This window comes from Aotus nancymaae, unplaced genomic scaffold, assembly GCF_030222135.1.
Source record: "Aotus nancymaae isolate 86718 unplaced genomic scaffold, 86718_ANA_hifiasm-v0.15.2.pri h1tg000072l, whole genome shotgun sequence".
NCBI lineage: Eukaryota > Metazoa > Chordata > Mammalia > Primates > Aotidae > Aotus > Aotus nancymaae.
In genome coordinates, this window is record NW_026988487.1 from 14,307,222 (window position 1) to 14,322,069 (window position 14,848).

The 14,848-nt window shown below is 42.0% G+C and overlaps 1 protein-coding gene across 11 annotated transcripts in view; it reads right to left on the bottom strand.

The window, feature by feature from the left end:
* The window catches only part of FAM222B (family with sequence similarity 222 member B), an 82,095-nt gene that overhangs the window by 28,384 nt on the left and 38,863 nt on the right, over window positions 1-14,848 (bottom strand). The window contains exons 2-3 of one of the 11 annotated variants that reach the window (XM_012449338.2): window positions 14,522-14,663; window positions 14,183-14,318 (exon numbers count right to left, since the gene is read on the bottom strand). The exons of 7 other annotated variants lie outside the window; for them this stretch is intronic. The gene's annotated coding sequence lies outside the window, so the exon portion shown is untranslated. 3 more of the 11 variants (XM_012449339.3, XM_064367642.1, XM_012449343.2) reach the window with 3 other exon arrangements.

Consider the following 14,848-nt stretch of genomic DNA (forward strand, 5'->3'; position numbering starts at 1 on the left):
AGAGACAGGGTCTCACTCTGTCATCCAGGCTGGTGTATGGTGGTACAATCATAGCTCACTGCAACCTCAAACTCCTGGGCTTAGGGGATCTTCCTGCCACAGCCTCTCGAGTAGCTGGGATTAGAGATACTGTAATTAGGTGATCCCCCTGCCTTGGCCTCCCAGAGTGCTGGGATTACAGGCATAAACCACTGAGCCCAGCCCTACCTTTCTTTTATCTCAAAGATACCTCAAAGAAATAGCTAACAATCCCTTCCCAAGTAATCTTATGGATAACGGTAGAAAACAAAAGTTCAAAATTCTTCTATTACATATATTCTTCATTCTGTGTACACATTCACTGTCCTCTTTAATTTCTTCTCTCTCTGGGACCTCACTTACCCACTCAGTGTCCTTATCAACTTTCACCCAGTTCTATTAAGTCACTTCAATTGAATTAGAAATGGAAGCTACACAAACAGAATGAGAAGAGTATCTGCATCTGGGGATGCAATGACCACTCCCATCCAATAGCAAGGAGCCCCAACAGGGCCTAGTCTTGGCTTCTAAATACTGCATTTTCTATTAAAAGGAACAAAGGCTCCTTGGGGAACTGACTGAGGCAGAGAAAGTACTAGATGAGTCTAATATATCTTATTGTGCAGGAAAGTAAGTGCTCAAATAATAACAGCGAAATATCAAAGGATAAAGAAGCTGCAAGATGCTCAATTGGTGAGGGAAACCCCAGAGAGCAAAGTTTACACAGTAGAAATTAGAAAAGACAGTGAGTGCATACACTGGGTAAAGCAGGCATGTTACCAGGAATGTAACAGTTCTGAATTTTTCTTTTCTATCATTGCCTGTAAGATGTTAGTTTGGGGAGTATCTATCTGCCAACCTTCTGAAATAAAAGAATGGCAGATTATTTGGGCATCTTTATGATTAAACATATAATTAATTTTTTTCTTGATTTACTGGCCAAATATGGAATAATTTGAGCATGAAAATAAATAATGATAACAGACTATATTTCATTGAATAAAATAAGAAATCATTAGTTCATACTAAAACAAACTAATACATTGAAAGGCTGAAAAGGAATGGGGTATTTGTATAGTTTCAAAACCCTGTCTCGTAAAAATACTTACTAATTACAAAGGGAAAATGAGTAACTTTACTTTGGAAAAGCCAAACATTAATCAGTAATGACACAAATCAAAATTCTATACCTTTTGAAATCATGCAATTAAGAACGCAGCATCACTCCTGTGATATTCCTGCCAAAGATGTGTTACCTAAATTAAACATGGGGAACCACCAGACAAGTCCAAACTGAGGGACTTTCTACAAAATAACTTAATAGCATCAAAATTATGAACATCAAAGAAAGCCTGAAGAAACTGTCCCAGACTGGAGAAGACTAAGATGACATGAAAAATAAATGCAATGTGAGATTCTGACCTGGATTTTTGCTATAAAACATAAAACTGGTACAATATTTAGCAACATTATAGAGGATCTGAGAATTATATGGAAGTAATTCATCAATGTTACTTTCCTGATTTTGACAGCTGTATTGTGGTAAAGTTGGAGAATGCCTCTTGTTTATAGGAAATACTAAAGTATTCAGAGATGATGGAGCGTCAGGTCAGCAACTTACTCTCAAATGACTGAAAGAAAAAAATGGTTTCTATCATACTTGCAATTGTTCAATAAATTTCAAATTGTTTCCAATTTTTTTATTTTAAAAAATACAAGGTAGCAGTGTTGAAGTCTAGAAAAGGTGGGGTTGGAGATCAAAAAGAGGTGGAGAGAGTGGTCTGTTAATGACTATTCTCATTTATCTTAATGAAGAAGACATCTCTAAATTGGTGAGTGAGCCACTGGGGTTCTTGCCACCTGGAATAGGTTTCCTGTAACTTTCTGCCTCATCAACTTCCAATTTCTTTTCAACAGTTACCTGAATAACATTTTCTCCAGTGCCTATACTTCAAATTATCTCCCTACTTCCACTCTGTTCTGGCAATGCTTCCACTGTGAGCATTCATGCACTCCCTTATTCTAAAGACAGAGAATTTTGTCTTTGGAAAGCATTGAAACAAACAAACAAAAACCTATCCTGAGTCAGGTGTGATGGCTCACAACTGCAATCCCAGCTCCTTGGGAGACTGAGTCAAGAGGATCGGTTGAGCCCAGGAATGTATTTATTTATTTATTGTTGAGCTGGAGTCTCATTCTGTTGCCTAGGCTGGAGTGCACTGGTGCAATGACAGCTCATTGCAGCCTTGACCTCCCTGGCTAAAGTGATAATGAGGGAGGGAGGAAGGGGAAATGTCTATTCTGAAGGAGGAACTACTCATGATCGTCCCTTCTTCATACCTGACATTCACTGCCATCTCTTTACGACTTGCCATGTTCACTTTTCTTTTTCTCTTTTGAAATAGGATCTCACTCTGTTGCCCACACTTCGTTCAGTGCAGCAGTGTGATCACAATTGCAGCCTCAACCTCCTGGGCTCAAGTGCTGCAACCTCAGTCCTCCCCACCCCCACGCCCACCCCCACCCCCACTCAACAGTTGGCACTACAAGCACGCACTACCACACTTGGCTAATTATAAAATTTTTTGTAGAGACTGGGTCTCACTACGTTGCCCAGGCTGGTCTTGAACTCTTAGGCTCAAGCAATCCTCCTGTCTTGGCCTCCCAAAGTGCTGGGATTACAGGTGTGAGCCACCATTCCCAGCCCATGTTCACACTATTTAATAAGAGTTTTTCAAGGCCCTTCCTTCTACACATACAACCACCAAGTGTCATGCAAACTCTCTGTTTTAAAAGAAAGCCTTGTTATATCTTCCAGAGTGTAAGTTTTGACATTCTTTCCTAACATCAAACAGTTTCAAATGACATCATAAACTTTAGCTCCAGCTTCCTGAAAACTAGTACCCACTATAGCTAGCTTCTCCACGTTCACACCAACAGCAGCTGGCCAGCAGGGACTTGGTTATTCTATAGCAGAATGGTTTTCAGAAGCAACCAATGAAAAGCTTTCTAGTACAAAGATGATGTCTAAATATTCCCACTTTGCTCTTCTTTCCTATTTAGTGGGGTCTCGGAAATTTAGAGATAAAATAAGTGTATTATGACCCTTTTGCAAGCAGCGACCAACTTATCCCCCTACTTTAAACCAACAATTAACAAAAACTAGACTCTTAAACTGCATTGCCATATTCCTTGGTAACTGATTCAATCAAATTTTTATGTACCCAAGCCCATGAAGATAATCAAGGAAACTGATACACCCTTAGAAAGAGTACTCAGCAACAAAGGATACTAAGGTGAGCAACAGCCAGAATGAAAGCAGCAGCAAGTCACCTGGAAATCTAATAACAGCGCCAGCTGGAATCAACTTGTCCTGTGTTTTAAAAAGATTAAGATTTTGCTTATACCCCTAACATTTTAAGAAACAATAAAAAGTACAAATAAAATTTTAAAAATATTTTGCTTGTAACTCCATTCACTTTTCAGGGTACCCATCAAAGAACAACACTGAAGCGAAAGTTTGAAGAAAGGGACCTACGAGTCTTCTTCAGAGAAAGGCAAAATATTTCCCTTGTTTCTATCCCTCTTTATCCATCTTATAAGGGTTGTTTCCAAAGATATGTAACTTTCTATTAAAACAACATACTAGGCTGGGTGCGGTGGCTCATGCCTGTAATCCCAGCACTTTGGAAGGTCGAGGAGGGCGGATCAGCTGTAGTCAGGAGTTCAAGACCAGCCTGACCAACATGGAGAAACCCCATCTCTACTAAAAATACAAAATTAGCCAGGCATGGTGGCACACACCTGTAATCCCAATTACTTGGGAGGCTAAGGCAGGAGAATTGTTTGAACCTGCGAGGGAGAGGTTGCAGTGAGTCGAGACTAGGCCACTGCACTCCAGCCTAGGCAATAGAGTGAGAATCTGTTTCAAAAAAAAAAAAAAAACTAAAATTCCTATACAGCTAAAGAAATGTGTCCTCAGTGTCCTACTGATTTCTTTTCTTTTTTGAAATGGAGTCTCACTCTGTCACCTAGCCTGGAGTCCAATGGTATGATCTCGGCTCACTGCAACCTCTGCCTCCCAGGTTCAAGCAATTCTCCCGTCTCAGCCTCCTGAGTAGCTGGGATTATAGGTGCATGCCAATATCTCCAGCTAACTTTTGTATTTTTAGTAAAGACAGGGTTTCGCAGTCTGTTGGGCAGACTGGTCTTGAGCTCCTGACTTCAAGTGATCCGCCTGCCTCAGCCTCCCAAAGTGCTGAGCTTACAGGTGTGAGCCACTGTGACTGGACTTCTTTTCTTTTGTTTTTGAGACAGGTTCTCATTCTGTTGTCCAGGCTGGAGCACAGTGATGCAATCACTGCAGCCTCGACCTCCCAGGCTCAGGTGATTATCCCACTTCAGCCTCCTGGGCATCTAGGACTAAAGGAATGTGCCACCACACCCAGCTAATTTTTAAAAATATTTTTTGTAAAGAAGGAGTTTCACCAAGTTGCCCCAGCTGGTCTCAAACTCCTGGGTTTAAGCAATCCACCCCATCCTCCCTCAAATGCTGGGATTACAGGCACTGGATTACAACCAATGTCCTATTGATTTTTTTTTTTTTTTTTTGAGACAGAGTTTTGCTCTTATTGTCCAAGCTAGAATGCAATGGCTCACTGCAACCTCCACCTCCTGGGTTCAAGCGATTGTCCTGCCTCAGCCTCCTGAGTAGCTGGGATTACAGGCGTGCACCACCATGCCCAGCTAATTTTTTGTATTTTTAGTAGAGACAGGGTTTCACCACGTTGGCCAGGCTGGTCTCGAACTCCTGCTCTCAGGTGATCCACCTACCTCAGTATCCCAAAATGCTGGGATTACAGGCGTGAGCCACTGCACCTGTCCTGTCCTATTGATTTTTAAAGTGCCCAAACCAAGTTTTCTTTTGCATTTAGAATTTAAAATGCAATCAGAAAACTAGACTGTACCTTACCAATTACTATAATCTTAAAATTAGCATATATTGCTGTGAATGACATTTAGTTTTATCTCAATCTATTCTATGATAAGCAACAGTGAACTCAAGGGTATGATCTCAGAATATAAAAAGCCATTAAGACAGCTCCTAATAGATTCTTTTAAAATATGATCCTACAAGGCTCTTCAAAGGAAGGACAATATGTTTTAATTGTGAGATTGATTTTTTTCAATGCTTTGACCTCTTGTCTAAAAGAGGCCTGAAAAAAGAATAACTGCAGTGGAGCAAGGGTGTGAAATGTGTCACACCAGTTATTAAAATCCATCAAGTTCATACTTTAGTCTTTGGATAACTGCAGCCAAAACTGACTTGCAAGTAATTATCATCACTATCTGCAATAAAAGTTAATTGGACATAACTGAACTAACACCCTAATCGGAGGGAAGCTGTAACTGGCGAAGAGCCCATTCCTCCTGCTCCTTCAATCTGCAAATGAAACTGCTAATGATAATTTGTGGACAAACATGAAATTGCTCTCATGATTTCTCCACTGCAAATCACTCAGCAATTCCAGTTAATGCCCAGCATGTTGGGCCAGGAGAAAAATCATTAACTGGTGCTTCCTTTGATAAAGATGAATTTTAACAATAACCAAGCCCATTAAGGCTGAGAGTTACTGAGAACTGTTAAATTTCCCCTGGATGCCCTAAGTAAAGCACTGTGGTCTGATTTCCACATCATACTACTATGCACTAGATGCACCACGTGCCACCTGTATATAGTAGTAAGAAGAGACAGTATGCAAAGACAGAAGCTACTGCTTGTAATACTAACAATTTGTCTTCTTTTAACAGAATCCTGGAAAACCTTTTTTTTTTTTGAGACTGAGTCTTACTCTGTCTCCCAGGCTGGAATGTAGTGGTGCGATCTTGGCTCACTGCAACCTCTGTCTCCTGGGTCCAAGTGATTCTCTTGCCTCAGCTTCCCAAGTAGCTGGGACTACAGGTGTGCGCCACCACACCTGGCTAATTTTTTTTTATTTTTAGTAGAGACAAGGTTTCACCATGTTAGTCAGAGTGGTCTTGATCTCCTGACCTCGTGATTCACCTGCCTCAGCCTCCCAAAGTGCTGGGATTACAGGCGTGAGCCACTGTGCCCAGCCCAGAAAACCTCATTTTCACACAGGAAAATTGTATTGTTGATCTGCTTCAACAGCAAAGATTAAATCATTTCTGAATGGACTTTGGAGCTGACAGATTCCTGCTGCCTGATTTATTTACCTCCAATTCTGGATAAGAACTGTGCCCATTTCTCTGGAATTTAGTATCACATACTGCTTTTCAACTATATCTGCAGCCTGAGGGAACTAAGACTCCTAAGGGTATTGTAGAGGCTCAAAAAGTCACTCTATTTTACAGATGGAGGGGGGATGACTGTGGTTTCTATATCAACAGTGACCTGTAAAGGAGGCGGGACACAGGTATCCTACTTAGGTGGCAGAAGGTAAAACATAAAAGCAGATACAAAGTGCTACCTCTGCTTATGTTTTCTTAGGTGTTTTGGGCTCTATTCTGGCAATCAGGTAGTAGAAATTAATGGAATCAAAACTTTTCCCAAAAAGCAGCAGGACAAGTCCACTTTGAATATTTTTTGGTAAAAGTTATTTTGGAAGGTTGATGTTCACTTTCTGTAGTCATTAAAATATAATACTCCCAATATGAATGTGGAAAGGCCTAGGAATAGCTCAGCCAGGACATAACAAATAGAGAAGCAGTCATTACAGTGAGAGATCTAGAAACTGTAATATAGATAAGTAAACGGAAATAGAAAATTAGCAAGACATTAATCATTTATTTACTCACTGAACAGCTACTATGCATCAGACACTGTGGTAGTACTATGTATTGAGAAAACAAATAAGACAAAATCTTTGATGAGAAATGTGAATAAAGTTGTTTGAAAATTCAAACAATGAAATACTTCAAGGGACAGAGAGAAAGAAGGGAGAATAGCAGCACAGATCATTGAAGACTGAGTAAGAATTTACCAGACTGAGAAGAAAGGGTAGTCAAAAACTACTACAATGAAAGGCATGCAGCTGTAAAACTAAATGACACGAAGCCAGCATGGTGGCTCAGACCTGTAATCCCAGCACCTTGGGAGGCTGAGGAAGGTAAATCACGAGGTCAGGAGATTGAGATCATCCTGGCCAACATGGTCTGATATGGAAAGCAGGATGTTGGATGTATGTGCTAAACGTGGAGTTAAGCCTGATATGCCAAATTATATTAACATTTCATGCTAGAAAGACATAACAGTAGATTAAGAATAGAGCTGGGGGAGGGAGGAGGGAGGGAGAAAAAAAAAGAGAAAAGAAAAAGAATAAAGCTGGGTTTATTCTTTTTTAAGTAAAAGCTCAATGTTTTTACCATTAGATTGGCATGAAAGTGGACCCAACATCTAGGCAGGGCATGGTGGGCTTATGCCTGCAATCCCAGCACTTTGGGAGGCTGAGGTGGGTCAGGTGTTTGATAACTGCCTGACCAATAGGGTGAAACCCCATCCCTACTAAAAATACAAAAATTAGCTGGGTGTGGTGGTGGGACCTGTAATCCCAGGTTCTTGGGAGGCAGAGACAGGAGAATCACTTGAACCCAAGAGGTGGAGGTTGCAGTGAGCCAACACTGCACCACTGCACTCCAGCCTGGGTGACGCTCAAAGCGAGACTCTGTCTCAAAAAAAAAAAAAAAAAGAAAGTGGACCCAATACCTAACAGAATAATCGTGCTGTTGATTAAATGAGATGGTATTTGTAAAGCGGTTAGTACACTGCCTGTGACTGATGGCAGTTATAACTCTATTTGCTAACGTCAGACTTCTCTGAATAGGGATAGGTTTTAAGGAGAGTAACATGACCAGATGTCTATTTAGAATAAATCTGGAAGTGTGAAAGAAAAATGGGAGATGGTAGAAGCAGGCAGTGAAGTAGCTATTGCCATTTTTTTTTTTTTTGAGACAGAGTCTTGCTCTGTCGCCCAGGCTGGAGTACAATGGCAATATCTCAGCTCACCGCAAGCTCCACCTCCTGGGCTTAAGTGATTCTCCTGCCTTAGCCTCCTGAGTAGATGGGATACAGGCATAAGCCACCACACCTGGCTAATTTTTGTATTTTTAGTAGAGATGAAGTTTCCTTATGTTGTCTGGTCTCAAACTCCTGGCCTCAAGTGATCCGCCCACCTCGGCTTCCCAAAGTGCTGGGATTACAAGCATGAGCTGCCGTGCCCAGCCACCTACTGTGATTTTGAGGTGAGATGATGAAGATCTCGAATGAGGATTTCATAAAAGGGCCTATCATATAAATAATGGAGTAGATCTGTCTGATTTCTAGAGATAAAAATTAACTTAATAAAGTTTTTTAAGAAAGGCAATTTTAAGTGAACATAAAGAATAATCTGAACTTGTTCAACAGTGACAGAGAAAATAGTGAAGCAAAAGTAATGAACATTCATCAGGAATGATGGAAAAGGGTTTATTTTCAGTAGCTAAGAATTTGGGCTAGGCCGGGCGTGGTGGCTCATGTCTGTAATCCCAGCACTTTGGGAGGCTGAGGCAGGTGGATCACCTGAAGTCAGGAGTTCGAGATCAGCCTGGCCAACATGGTGAAACCCTCTAAAAAAAAAAAAAGAATTTGGACCAGATGACCACTCAATCCAACGTTGAGATTCTAGGATGCTAAATCATTTACAAAGGTGGTTTTGTAATGTCATTAACAATATCTTACATTTGAAGGGAACTTTATAATTTTCAAAGTGCTTTTTCTGTTTCTTTCTTTTTCTGAGACAGAGTCCTGTTCTGTCACCCAGGCTGGAGTGCAATAGCACGGTCTTGGCTCACTGCAACCTCTACTTCCCAGGTTCAAGTGATTCTCCTGCCTCAGCCTCCTGAGTAGCTGAGACTACAGGCGTGTGCCACCACCCCAGATAATTTTTGTATTTTTAGTAGAGATGGGGTTTCACTATGTTGGCCAGGCTGGTCTTGAACTCCTAACCTTGCGATCCACCCACTTCAGCCTCCCAAAGTGCTGGGATTACAGGCGTGAGTCACAGCGCCCGGCCTCAAAGTGCTTTTTCACATAATTCTCTTGCTCAGTCTTCTAAAGATGCCCTTTGAGATAGTTTGGGTATGTATCATTAGTCCTATTTCCACAGATAAAGAAACTAGGAACTTGCCAGCCATCATGACTCATGCCTGTAATCCCAGAAATTTAAGAGGCTGAGGTAGGAGGACTGCTTGAGCCCAAAAGCTCAAGACCAAAGACCAGCCTGACATAGGGAGAACAACACAGGGAGAACCCTATCTCTTAAAAAAAAAAAATTGGCCAGGCACGGGGGCTCATGCCTGTAATCCCAGCACTTTGGGAGGCCGAGGCAGGTGGATCACAAGCTCAGGAGATCAAGACCATCCTGGCCAACATGATGAAACCCCATCTCTACTAAAAATTACATCATTGCACTCCAGCCCAGTAACAGAGCAAGACTGCATCTCAAAAATAAACAAATAAATAAATAAATTAGATGTGGATTCTTCATTAATCTACCAGTTCCATTTCCTGTTGAAAAAAAAACGGTTCTGGGAGAATAAGATAAGCAAAAGCAAAACCAATACCTTTTACAGCTACAAAATTAATGTCTTCATAATAGTAAAACCACTCCACTAAATAGCTGGGTAATGCAGAGGTTCCATACATGAACCCAGGAAATGGGACTTTTCTAACCTAATTTAGGATGAGTTGCCTTCAGCTTCTCACAGTCTTGATACAACTTTCCTTTTAAAGTCATTTAAGTCCTATCCTTTACATCGTAAAAATGAAGATAAATAAAATGCCAATGGCAGAAGTGCTTAGCTTTTGGAAGGAAGTAAATTTTAAGTTATGGCTAATAATGCTTATGCTTCTCCTTTGAAGCGACATGAATGTTGTCTAAATCATCTCAATTCTGCAAGTGGCATAAAATCTGATTTTCATTCAGCTTAGCAACTGATTCACAAAAACACTTTGCTGAATGCAGAAAAAAAAATTAGTGATTGTTCATGGAAACCTCACCTTTTAAATCTGCTGTAAAGGCCGGGAACAGTGGCTCATGCCTGTAATCCCAGCACTTTGGGAGGCTGAGACAGGCAGATCACTTGAGGTCAGGAGTTCGAGACCAGCCTGACCAACATGGTGAAACCCCGTCTCTACTAAAAATACAAAAGTTAGCCAGGAATAGTGGCAGGTGCCTATAATCCCAGCTACTCGGGAGGCTGAGACAGGAGAATCACTTGAACCCGGGAGGCAGAGGTTGCAGTGAGCAGAGATCATGCCATTGCACTCCAGCCTGGGCAACAGAGTGAGACCCTATCTCAAAGGAAAAAAAAAATCTGCTGTAATATTTGACAGACAGAAATTAAGAAAGAAAGAAAAAGAAAGAAAGAAAGCCAGCTTTTTTTTTTTTTTTTTGACACGAAGTTTTACTCTGTGGCCCAAGCTGGAGTGCAATCTCTGCACACTGAAACCTCTGTCTTCCAGATTCAAGCAATTCTCCTGCTTCAGCCTCCCGAGTAGCTGAGATTATAGGTGCCCACCACCACACTCAGCTAATTTTTATATTTTTAGTAGAGACAAGGTTTCACTATGTTGGCCAGGCTGGTCTCGAACTCCTGACCTCATGTGATCTGCCTGCCTCAGCCTCCCAAAGTGCTAGGATTACATGCATGAGCCACTGCCCCCTGCCAGAAACCCCCAGCTTTAAAGTGATGACTGCTCTCTAATTTGGGCCCAGCAGAATGGCTCCCGCAAAGAGTGGCAAGAAGAAAGGCTGTTCTGCCATCAACCAGGTGGTAACCCAAGAATACACTACTGAGATTCATAAGTGCATCCATGGAGTGAACCTCTAAGAAGCAAGCCCCTCAAGCACTCAAAGAGATCTGGAAATTTGCCATGAGGGAAATTTGCCATGAGGACCCCAGATGCACATATTGATAGCAGGCTCAACAGAGCTGTCTGGGTCAACGAACTAAGCAGTGTCTCACACAGTGTATCCCTGTGTGGCTGTCCAGAAACTGTAATGAAGATAAAGATTCAGTAAAACAAGCTCCAGGCTGGGCACAGTGGCTCAGGTCTGTAATCCCAGCACTTTGGGAGGCTGAGGCAGGTGAAGCACTTGAAGTCAACCTGACCAATATAGTGAAACCCCATCTCTACTAAAAATACAAAAATTAGCCAGGTGTGGTGGTGCACGCCTGTAGTCCCAGCTACTCAGTCATGAGGCTGAGGCAGGAGAATCACTTGAACCTGGGAGGCGGAGGTTGCAGTGAGCCAAGATTGCACCACTGCACTCCAGTCTGGGTGACAAAGCAAGACTCCGTCTCAAACAAATAAATAAATAAATAACAATCTCCATATTTTGGTTACTTAGGTACCTGTTACCACTTTTAAAATCTACAGACACTCAACGTGGGTAAGAACTAACCAATGGTCATCAAATAAAGTTATACAACTGCAACAACAACAACAACAAAAGTGATGACAGTACTACTTTCATCACATACCATTCTAAATGGATTTAATTTCAGCCAACAGCTCTGATTATTAGCATATATTGCCCAGTGTTAGAAAGTTGTGCTTTGGTAAGAAGACAGGTTTGTTTATTTGTTTTTTTTTTCTTTGAGAGGGAGTCTCGTTCTGTTGTACAGACTGGAGTACAGTGGTACCATCTCAGCTCACTGCAACCTCCACCTCCTTGGTTCAAGTGATTCTCCTGCCTTAGCCTCCTCAGTAACTGGGATTACAGGTGCGTGCCACCACGCCCAGCTAATTTTTGAATTTTCATAGAGATGGGGTTTCACCATGTTGGCCAGGCTGGTCCGGAACTCCTGACCTCAAGTGATCCGCACACTTTGGCCTCCCAAAGTGCTAAGTGCTGAGATTACAAGCATGAGCCACAGGGCCCAGCTTCTTCTTTTTTCTTTTTAGAGACATGGTCTTGCTCTCTCTCACCCTGGCTGGAGTACAGTGGCATGATCACAGCTCACTGCAGCCTCGAACTCCTGGGCTCAAGGGATCCTTCAATATCAGGCTCCTAAGTAACTGGGACTACAGGCACACATCACCACACCCACCTAATTTTTTAATATGGAGACAGGGTCTCTCCATCTTCCCCAGGCTGGTCTCAAACTCCTGGGCTCAAGCCTCAAGTGATCCTCCTGCTTCAGCCTCCCAAAGTGTGGGGTAATCCCACTTCAGCATCCCAAAGTGGGATGAACACTTGGGGATGAGCCACCACATCCAGCTGAAGTTTGTTTCTTTGGCTTAACTACCAATAGTTACCCACATATGATGAATAATTACATATTGGTGTCAGAAGACACCAATAAAGAAGACATTTTAGTATCAAAACCTAGTTTATGTATGACTTACTTGAAAGATTTCAATTCTCCATAGCATCTCAGTGTGATTAGGTAACAAGGGTCAAGTCTCTTCGGGAACCAGGATGTCTATGTTCTCCTCCCCTTGGCAATCAGAGCTCCAAGTTCTTAGGCCTTTGGCCTCAGACTGAATGACACCACCAGCTTTCCTGGTTCTTGGGCTTGCAGAGAGCATACCGTGGAACTTCTCAGCCTCCATAACTGAGTAAGCCAAGTCCTAATCCCCTCTTATATATTTACCCTACTGGTTCTGTTTCTCTGGAAAACTCTAATACAGATTTTATATTTAGTATTAAATAAAACAAACTGTTCCAAGGATACTACACTGAGCTGAATTTTTCTAGGTCCAGTACTGAGTTATATACTACTATTGGTGATTAAGAAACTAAGCATAATCTGAGCATGATAGTTCATGGCTGTAATCCTAGAACTTGGGAGGCCAAGGTGGGAGGAACATTGGAGCTCAGGAGTTCAAGACCAGCCTGGGCAACATAGGGAGACCCCATCTCTACGAAAAATGAAAAAAGCAGCCAGGCATGATGATGCTAACTTGTGGTCCCACCTACTCAAGAGGCTGAGATGGGCCAGTGTGGTGGCTCACACCTATAATCGCAGTGCTTTGGGATGCCAAGGCAGGCGGATCACTAGAGGCCAGAAGTTTGAGACCAGCCTGGCCAACATGGTGAAACCCCCTCTCTATTGAAAATACAAAAATTAGCCAGGCGTGGTGGCGCAAGCTTGTAATCCCAGCAATTCAGGAGGCTGAGGTACAAGAATCACTTGAACCAAGGAGGTAGAGGTTGCAGTGAGAAGAGAATCGTGACACTGCACTCCAGCCTAAGTGACAGAGCAAGACTCCCATCTCAAAAACAAACAAACAAAATAGGCTGAGATGTGAGGAATGCTTGAGCTCCGGGTGTAGAGACTGCAGTGAGCTATGATCACACTATATTCCAACCTGGATGACACAGTGAGAACCTGTCTAAAAACAAACAAAACACACACACACACACACAGAGAGAGAGAGAAAGAGAGAGAGAGAGAGAGAGAGAGAGAGAGAGAGAGAGAGAAACATAAAAAAGTGGAATCTCTGTTTCAAAACAAAACTAAGTGTAATACAAGTTCTTGGCTATCTTGCCTACTGCTTAGCTGAATGACCAAAGAAAAAAACAAATTTCTCGGTAGTTTGTATGCCTAGAAAAATCTGTTAAAAAGCACAGGAAGTTAAAGCTATTGCTTAAAAATGTGCCCATGAGAATATCTTTGGATTGATTTCACCTGTCTATATTTTGCCTGCTTGCCCTTCTGTGTGAATAATCAATAACAGACTATTCACACATCAGGAAGGAACTTTTGTTTTTTTCCATCGTTTGGTATCTGCGAATCTAAGGAATTAACTCTTAACTAGAGTCCTGCCCACATTTTGGTAAAGATGCCCTCTGCCTTTTTCAGTTAGGCTGCAATATAACAAACTCAGTCCATGATTAAATTTAATCTAATGAGCCCAGTATTTCCCTCCTGGGATCCACCAGCACCAAACATAGTAAAACTTCAATTTGGACGTCGGGCACCATGGTGCATACCTGTAGTCCCAGCTACTTCCGAGGCTGAGGCAGGAGGGTTGCTTGAGCCCAGGAGTTCAAGGCCAGCCTGGCAACACAATGGGACCCCTTTCCCAAAACAAAACATAATCATCTTCAAGTTGGTCTTTTTTAAACATCTCTATCTTTTCTTTCTCCAATACCTCATCTTGAGCTTTCTCCTCTTGATTAATAATAGCATCCTGGTCTTTGGATTCCCTTCACAACCAGAGACGAAAACAGCTTCTCAGGTAGAGAGAGGAAAACTTCAAATCATTTCAAATAGGGCTCCTGAAAGTTCTTAGAGAAAATAATAAGGTATATTAGAAATTCAGATAAAGGAAGAATTCAGAGACCTTGGCTCTTGGTCTGGCTTCACTATCAAATCACTTAAGTTATTTAGATAATCATAGGGCATTCATTTTCCCTACTTCAGAGAAATGCTGAGACCAATGTTCATTTAATTCACTGGATAAAAACTATCCACAAGAAAGAATATTTACCTTAATAGTGAAAATGATTCTTGGGCTGAAGAAACTCTTTTTTTTTTTTTGATGCGGAGTTTCACTCTGTCACCCAGGTTGGAGTACGGTGGTGTGATCTTGGCTCGCTGCAACCTCCACCTCCCAGGTTCGAGCAATTCTCCTGCCTCAGCCTCCTGAGTAGCTGGGATTACAAGCCTGTGCCACCATGCCGGGCTAATTTTTTTGTATTTTAGTAGAGATGGGGTTTCACCATGTTGGCCAGGATAGTCTCGATCTCCTGGCCTTGTGATCCTCCCGCCTCGGCCTCCCAAAGTGCTGGGATTACAGGCATGCGCCATCGAGCCT